This window comes from Oryctolagus cuniculus, chromosome 7 (genome assembly GCF_051225735.1).
Source record: "Oryctolagus cuniculus isolate XC-2025 breed Fujian yellow rabbit chromosome 7, ASM5122573v1, whole genome shotgun sequence".
Lineage (NCBI taxonomy): Eukaryota > Metazoa > Chordata > Mammalia > Lagomorpha > Leporidae > Oryctolagus > Oryctolagus cuniculus.
In genome coordinates, this window is record NC_142873.1 from 45,979,087 (window position 1) to 45,987,707 (window position 8,621).

Genomic DNA, 8,621 nt, shown 5'->3' on the forward strand with positions numbered 1-8,621 from the left:
GCTCATACTGTCCACAGGTGTGGCTCTTGGAAGAGATGGGCTTTGAAAGATGAGAATTAGCCAGGGGGTGAAGGAATCTTTCTGACAAGGGCCATTAGGATATTTACAGCATCATTTATGGGCTATACAAAATTATCAACACAAAAATTAGTCTTCTATAGATTTACTGAGTTTGGAGTCCCACTTGCAATTGCCTTGGTGGGGAGAGAGCACATGATTACACAGCCCATAGGCAGAACATTCCCCACCCTTGTGAGGGAAACAGAATACATGGGCTGGCACAGAGATACACAAGAGCTTGACTTATTCTAACAGTCAGTAGTCAAAATATTTGATTTATTCAAACAAGAAGTGGGACACTGGCTAGTCAGAAAGGAAGGAGGGACCCTGCATTAGGAGGCTTACTTCTGGTTTGAGTGATTTCAGTCTATAGATTCATGGCTTCCCAGTCATCCTCCCTGGAACATTGTTGTCAAGGAACTTCAACTTCCATCTCTTTCAAGAGCCATAGCTCCAGACAGTATAAATCTCTGTCTTTGTTCTTCCCAGCCCTTCTTACATTTTCCCACTGTTGTCTATTGCATCAGCTTTGTGTCTTTGCCTAGAATGGAGGCTTTGGAAGAATATGATCTCAGAATTTGAGGCCCACGCATTTGAGCCATGAGGATGTTACTTAATGTTTTTTGAGTCACATCTTTTAACCTGTAAAATGGGATTAACAATAAGAAATTCATAGTGTGATCCACGCAAACAACATTTGACATACTTGCTTTCCTTCGTATCATTCTACTTATATGAAGGTTTGAGTTCTACTGAAACATATCATTAATCCTTAATCCTTGACTATTTTGGTCTGCCTAAAAAAATGTGCCTGAGCAGACAATGATCTTGGTCTTGCACCTGCCCCTGCTTCAATCAGATTGGATACACATTTACCTTTGCCTTATGTGTTGGAGGTATACATGTAATTTAATTGAAAACAGGATCCTCCTATTTAAAGACATGGGCATAGAAAGAACTAGCCACCACTGACCCTTTAGTCAAAGAAGAGTTATAATCAAATTTACATTTGTAAGGGATGTTAGGGTTAGGTGTTCTTAGAGGCCTTGATTTGGTTACTTAAGAAACCATATTGGCCAGCGCCGTGGCTCACTAGGCTAATCCTCCGCCTTGTGGCACCAGCTCACCGGGTTCTAGTCCCAGTCAGGGTGCCGGATTCTGTCCCGGTTGCCCCTCTTCCAGGCCAGCTCTCTGCTGTGGCCTGGGAGTGCAGCGGAGGATGGCCCAAGTACTTGGGCCCTGCACCCCATGGGAGACCAGGATAAGTACCTGGCTCCTGCCATCGGATCAGCGTGGTGCACTTGCCGCAGCCAGCCGTGGCGGCCATTGGAGGGTGAACCAACGGCAAAGGAAGACCTTTCTCTCTGTCTCTCTCTCTCACTGTCCACTCTGCCTGTCAAAAAAAGAAAAAAAAGAAAGAAACCATATTGTGGCGTAGCAGATTGTAAGGACAAATTTTTAGGATGGAGAGGCTTGTATCTAGGTTCGGCTCTGGTAAACAAGTAACTTGTCTGCCGGATGACCTTCTCCTGCACCTTGGGAGCCTGGCCAGTTCCTGGGGAGGAGGATAAAGGAATGTTTTTGATAAACAGGTGGGCATGCTTCGCTTCTCAGCTCTCTGGCCAAGATCCAAGATGGGATGCACTGCTTGCCTAAAATCTTGGCAATGAGCCACCTTTGCCCTTGGGGGCTTTAAGAGGGAGCTGGAGCAAGCCTCTGCTGCTGCTGTTCCATCCTGGGGAACACGCAGCCAAGCTGAACGTTGAATGTGCCCGTGATGATTACTGATGATGTTTGGTTCTCAGTGTGGATCCTTTCCTGGTGCTGTGTGAAGGTTGCCTAGTGGTAAATTCCTGGGTTGAGTCCCTTACTCTTAGAGACCCCCCCCATTCTTTCTTTCTCTCTCTCTCTCCTGCTTCTTAAAATTTGCTACTTAAATAAACTGCTTGTTTCTTAATATTACAAGGCGTGCAGTGTATTTCTTGTGGATCGAACTGAAAGTAACTAAGTCTGTGCACAGCAGACAGCTGAAAAATAATTTGCTGTCACACAGACTGAGCCGCTTCCTGAGACACCAGAATCTCACATGGGCGCCAGTTCGTGTCCCAGCTGCTTCACTTCCTATCCAGCTTCTTGCTAATGGCCTGCAAAAAGCAATAGGAGATGGTCCAAGTAGCTGGGCCCCTGCCAACCATGTGGGAGACCTGGAAGAGCTCCTGGCTCCTGGCTTTGGCCTGGCTCAGCCTCAGCTATTGCAGTCATTTGGGGAGGGAACTAGCAGATGAAAGACCCCCGCGCCCCCGTAACTCTGACATTCATGATAATAATATAATCTTTTTTAAAAAAGAAAAAACCGAAGCCTGTGGTGAATGCCTGCCCGAAGGTTTGATATGAGGATCAAAGGTGGATTGGGGACTGGTCGGAAGGCGATTGGAGGGTCTCTGTTTGGCTGAGATGTGTCCGGGCACAGCTGGCGCATTCCTGAGTCCTGCTGTCATCTACACATGCGCCTCCGCACCAGCCTGCCTGAGGATTCAAGAATGTTGTAGTTTCCCACCTGACATGGGTGTGTCCCTTAATAGAAGGGTGAGGTACCAGCCAGACCAGCGCTGGCATGCATGCGATTCTTATCAAGCTAATTCCTAAGTGATGAAAGAAAGGAAAACAAGTGTAGTCCTTTTACCCAAGTGGTAAAAGAATCTCAGTGGGTAGGAAGGACCCACGGGCCTGGCTGGCAAACAACACTGGGAGAGGACTCATGGCCCTGCCAACGGCAGTGGGACTTGTACAAGGGTCACTGAGGGACCAGAGTTGCTTGTGCTTCTTTAGGGTCATAGGGAAGCTGGGACCCATGTTTGCTAATCTGGCCCCATTGGTCTGTACCCATCTCAGTGGGTAGAAGAGAGGGACAAGACCTATGCAGCATTACACATCCTTATCCCTTCTATGAGGTGACTTCAAAAGCCAGGCACTTCACTCTCTGCATAGCGTGAGCTACAGACTTGGTTCTGTCGTGTACAATATGGTGGAAATAGGAAATATCGTGGGTGAAGAGACTAACACAGCATGTGGTGTTCTGGGGATCGCAGTTGCAGTCATGAGCATTATAATTTGTTATAGTCCTAGGTATTCTCCACCTGCTGAGTGCTATGCTTGGGGGGCTGGAGGGTGCATGCCAATATTGTCTGGAGCCAGGTCTGTGGTCCTTCATCTCTCTGATAACTCAAACTGCAGAAAACTCCCTGGGAAGGAAGTCAAAGGCCATCCCCGGAACACAGACCTGGTCCCGACACTGACCAGCCGTGGGTCACTTGCCTCCTCTCAGCCTATTTCTTCATTTGTGAAATGAGTGTTGCTGTCTTTGCCTTGATGTCAGAGAAGTTATGTGAGCTCTGTGTCCGAGGCCATTCTAGATCACGTTAGAAACTGGGTAGCTCACTATTTCATCAGCTCTGACAGCTTTGTTCTTCCTCCTAGGTGACCAATGTTGTGATCCACTCATCAGATCCTGAGTCCACCCTGGCCCTCAGTTCACCTCAGTCATGGGGCAATGGCTAAAAAGATCCCTATGAGGGATGTGTTCTTACAAATGTCACCATCAAGTGTTGCGTGTTAGTCCTAAAATAGGAAGAGACACAGAGAGATCATCGCATCTACCTTTTTTCCTCTAGACAAAGGTCCCAAGAAGATGTTTCTGGACCATCCAAGAAAGACTCTGCAGCCTACACTAACAGAGCTTTCTTTCCTCTGTTCATCTTCACCTATTTCTTTAGATGCTAAATGTGGGCTCCTACCACCAAGGCAAGCCGAGCAACTTGGCCATCATCCTCTCACTGGTGCCAAAAGCACATGACCCAGCCCACACATCTGAAGAGACAGGCAGGGAAGGGGAGTCCCTTCCCCACTGATCCTCACTAAGAATGGGTGTTGGGGAGACACCCATCCTCATTGGCAGCATCAGGGTACTCTTCTCCATCATTCTGGGAACCTATAGCTTTGTAAAATTTATTTATTTATTTGAAAGGCACAGTTAGAGAGAGAGAGAGAGAGAGAGAGAACCACAGACACAGAGATCTTCCCTTTACTAGTTCGCTCCCCAAATGGCCACAATGACCAGGACTGGACAATCCAAAGCCAGGAGCTGGGGGCTTCCTCTGGGTCTCCCACACGGGTGCAAGAGCCCAAGCATTTGGGCCATCTTCTACTGCTTTCCCAGTTCATAGCAGAGAGCTGGATGGGAAGTGGAGCAGCCAGTACTCAAAGCAGCACCCATACAGGATGCCGGCACCACAGGTCATGGCTTTACCCACCATGCCATAAGGGTTGATCCCTTAGAATTATTCTTGATGCTGTTGTAGATCAGAGACCCCAGACTGAGGGGCTGGTGCTGCGGCGCAGCGGGTTAACGCCCTGGCCTGAAGCGCCAGCATCCCATGTGGGCGCCGGTTTGAGATCTGGCTGCTCCACTTCCAACCCAGTTCTCTGCTGTGGCTGGGAAAAAAGGAAAGCTCAGGTCCTTGGCCCCTGCACCCGCGTGGGAGACCTGGAAGAAGCTCCTGGCTCCTGGCTTTGGATCGGTGCAGCTCCAGCCGTTGCGGCCATCTGGGGAGTGAACCAGCGGATGGAAGACCTCTCTCTCTGTCTCTTCCTCTCTCTGTCTGTAACTCTGACTTTCAAATAAATAAATACATCTTAAAAAAATAAAAATAAAAAAGACCCCAGACTGGGCTGGGTCACCTGGGAAGCACTTTTAAAATGCACATTCCTGCAAGACCTGCTGAATCTCAATCTCCAAGGGGTGAAGTTTTTAAAAAAGATTTTTTTTTCATTTATTTGAAGGCAGAGTTACAGAGAGAGAGAGAGAGAGAGAGAGATCTTCCATCTGCTGGTTCACTCCCCAGATGGTTGCAACAGCCAGAACTGGGCCAGGCTGAAGCAAGGAGCAAGGTCCTTCTTCTGGGTCTCACACATGGGTGCAGGGGCCCAAGCATTTGAGTCTTCTTCTGCTGCTTTCTCAGGAGCATTAGCAGGGAGTTGGATCAGAAGTAGAGCAGCCGGGACTTGAACTGGTTCTCACATGGGATGCCAACGCTGTAGGCTGTGGGTTTGACATGCTGTGCCATAGCACTCACTGGCCCCAGGAGTGAGTCTTAAGCATTTGAATTGCTGAAATGTTTTCTGGGTCATTCTGCTCAGTCTGGGAACCTCAGTTCTTAAGTGTTCTGGAAAAATAATAGAAATAGAGCCAATCTGTAGAACATTTTGGTAACCTTTCCACAGCTTTGTATGACTTTCCTTAGGGATCTTCTAGGGATCTTCATAAAAGATTGAATGATATAGAAAGTGCAGGGAGCTCACAAGATCATTCATACTTGGACTGATTTTGTAAGCATCTGGTGTGGTTTTCCACAGGGTACTTACTTCTCTGCACATACCTAATGATGAACTTCTGCCCTAACTGGCAGTTCTTTTACTTACGGAACCCAGTACCTCATAAGGCAGTCCATCTTCTTAGATTATTTTCTTTGTTAGAAATTTTTGCCCAAATAAGTGTGTAAGACCAGATAATGAAGGCTTAATTACAATAATAGCTCAAAAAAGAGTTTTTTATATAGACAGGCTTGTTGAACGAGTGAGTGGTTTATTTATAAATCAGAATTCCATTTGGCTTGGATCTAGGTTTCCATCTCCCAGATGAGAATTGAAGGTTCATGGATGTCATCTTCCTCAGTCCACAAATAGTGACAGAATAAGGACTGAAGCTAAGGTCAATTGACTTTTAACCCAGCATTCATGCAGAGAAAGAGTGGGGACATGAAGTAATGAGAGGAGAGCGTGTCCAGTTCTGCAGTTCACTCCTGGGAACACAGTTGCAGGAATACTGGTGACATGAGTTCAGACTCGGGCCCTGGTGTTGCTGACAATTTATGAGACCAGACACAGTGATACGGGAAGAAGAAGTGAAGTTTTATCTAAGTAAAGAGAGGAGAAGCTCCCCAGAAGGGAGGGGCTGGTGGAAGGGAGGTCAAGCCACGGGGGCTCTCCCTCTAGGAGTATTTGTAGTCTTTAGCACATTATCTCCAAGGATCAGGTGTGTGCTTACACTTTAGCTACTATGAAGGCCGGGGCAGTCTTCATAGAGCCTTTTCTAACTTGTTTTTGTTGAAACCTAAAATATTTGTTTAAAAGATGTATTTATTTATTTGAAAGAGTTATACAGAGAGGCAGAGAGAGAGAGAGAGAGAGAGAGAGATCTTTGATCTGATGGTTCACTCCCCAATTTGCCGCAACGGCCAGAGCTGCACTGATCCAAAGCCAGGAGCCAGTAGCTTCTTTCAGGTTTCCCATGCTTGGGCCATCTTCTACTGCTTTCCCAGGACACAGCAGAGAGTTGGATTGGAAGTGGAGCAGCCAGGACTAGAACTGGCGCCCATATGCGATGCTGACATTGCAGGTGGTGGCTTTATCCACTGTGCCACAGAGCTGGCCCCGAAACCTAAATCTTATTGTCCACTGGCAAACATTTGTTGCAAGGGGCTTCCATACTGTTTTATTTAGTGTGTACTTGCTGGCCAGGAGCTGCAGGATGCAGTCGGGCTGGCTCCCTCGATAGCATAGGGGTTGAATGCCCAGTGTTTGCAGCAGGTCACCTGGCTTCAAGTGCCACAGTCTGTCATTGATGAATTGCACAGTTTTAACCTTGTCACTTGACATTCTCCCTTGGTTCCTGATCTATAAAATGGTGGTGACAATTACGTACACTTCATAGAGCATTGTGAGATTAAATGGGCAACATATGTCCAGTGCTTAGAAGAGAACTTGGTGCATAATACAACTTAAAAACAGGTTGCTGCATTCTTGTTGTTGATATCATCATCATTATTATTATTTGACTAGCTTCGTGTCCCTCAATGATGAGGATGTTTCTGTTTATTCTCCTAAGGTTTCTGAATGCCACTGAATGCCAATGGAACATGTCAGGGACAGGCCACAGCTGGATTCACAGCACTCTATCCACCCCCGCCCTCCAGGATGACCACCATCCCCTATAGAAATCCCCACACACGTGTCGGGGCTATTGGGTCCCAGGGAATACTGAGGTGGGTCAGGCAATGATTCAAAGTGGATCAGAGTCACGTGTTTAGGGAACAGTTCTCACACATCATACACGCAATGAGCACATCCGATTCTCAGGCTTTGGTTTATAGAATTGTTTTTCTTTTTTTTTTCTTTTTAGACTTTATTTATTGAAAGGTCTTCCATCCACCGGTTCACTACCCAAATGCTCACAACGGCTGGAGCTGGGTTGATTTGAAGCCAAGAGCCAGGAGCACCCTACATGGGTGTGGGGGCTAAAGCACTTGGGCCATCCTCAAGTACCTTCTCAGGCCGTAAGCAGAGAGCTGGATCAGAAGAGGAGTAGCCAGGACATGAACCAGCGCCCATATGGGATGCCAGTGTCACAGGCAGAGGCTTAGCCCACTACACCATTGTGCTGGTACTAGAATCAGTTTCCAATAAAGGAAATCCGAAGTTTCTAGAGAAAAGGTTGAATCTAGGTGGGACTGAGGAGGTAAGTGAATATGCAAGGTAAGTCTGAAGCCTCTTGCAATGTTAGAAATTTGAGAAGCACTTGAGAAAGGAACCAGTGGTGTTATACCAACAGAACACAGGAGCCAACTGAAGAACTTCCAGAGCTGAGAGAATCTGAAAAACAGAGTAAATAACATAGCACTGAATTATAATCCAAAGTGTAGCATAAAGAGATATCCAACAACCATGAGACATACTCAGAAAAACAAATGACTGACTAGAGTTAAAAGAAAAGATGAGGTGTGGGCAGACAAATCTCTCACAGAGAAGAGCCCTGGATAATTTCTTTTTGTAGATTCTAACCTGTCTAGGTGGTGGAGCAGAAACCCTTACCCTCCAAATGGGCTGCATGGAGTCACAGCCATAGCATGGAAAGGGAAAGAAAGAGTGACATTGCACAGAGTAGCCTGACAAACACCTACGATCTCAGGGAGGTGGTCAAGGTCATTACCAACAGTGATGATGTCCCCTTCACATGGCATGATGAGAACAGTACTTCCCCATTTTCTTCCTCCCAAAAGTCAGTTATTCCAGTCATGAGAAAAACACCACACAAATCCCAAATGGGAGACGTTCTTCAAAATGTCCAATGAATACTTCTCAAAGCTGCCAAGATCATCCGAGATCAGGGAAGTGTGGAGATGCTGTCAGTCAAGAGGCGCCTACGGAGAAATGACCATGGAACGGGACATGGTGTCCTGAGCAGGCAGCAGTCACAAAGCATGGACCATAACAAAGACACCATTCCTGTAAAATCCAGACAGGAGAATCTGGATGCCGGTCTCTGGGAACTCTTTGCTATCTTTGCAACTTTTCTGTAAGTATAAAACTATCCTAAAGTAGGTAATCTTTTCAAAAATAGAATACTTTCCAAATGCCAGCTATCATTAGCATATATTGAGTTGATTCTTGCTAGGTATGCTATGTAGAATATGGCATATAGTCCCCTCCACGGTCTCAAAAGGGAG

General features: G+C 46.6%; 1 long non-coding RNA gene across 1 annotated transcript; it reads right to left on the reverse strand.

Moving 5' to 3' along the window:
- Positions 1 to 7,273: 7,273 nt before the first annotated feature.
- On the reverse strand, positions 7,274 to 8,315 carry LOC149125514 (uncharacterized). Its single transcript, XR_016237089.1, has 2 exons — positions 8,105 to 8,315; positions 7,274 to 7,767 (listed from the first exon to the last, which is right to left on the reverse strand). It is a non-coding gene; the product is annotated as an uncharacterized LOC149125514 (long non-coding RNA).
- Positions 8,316 to 8,621: the final 306 nt, after the last annotated feature.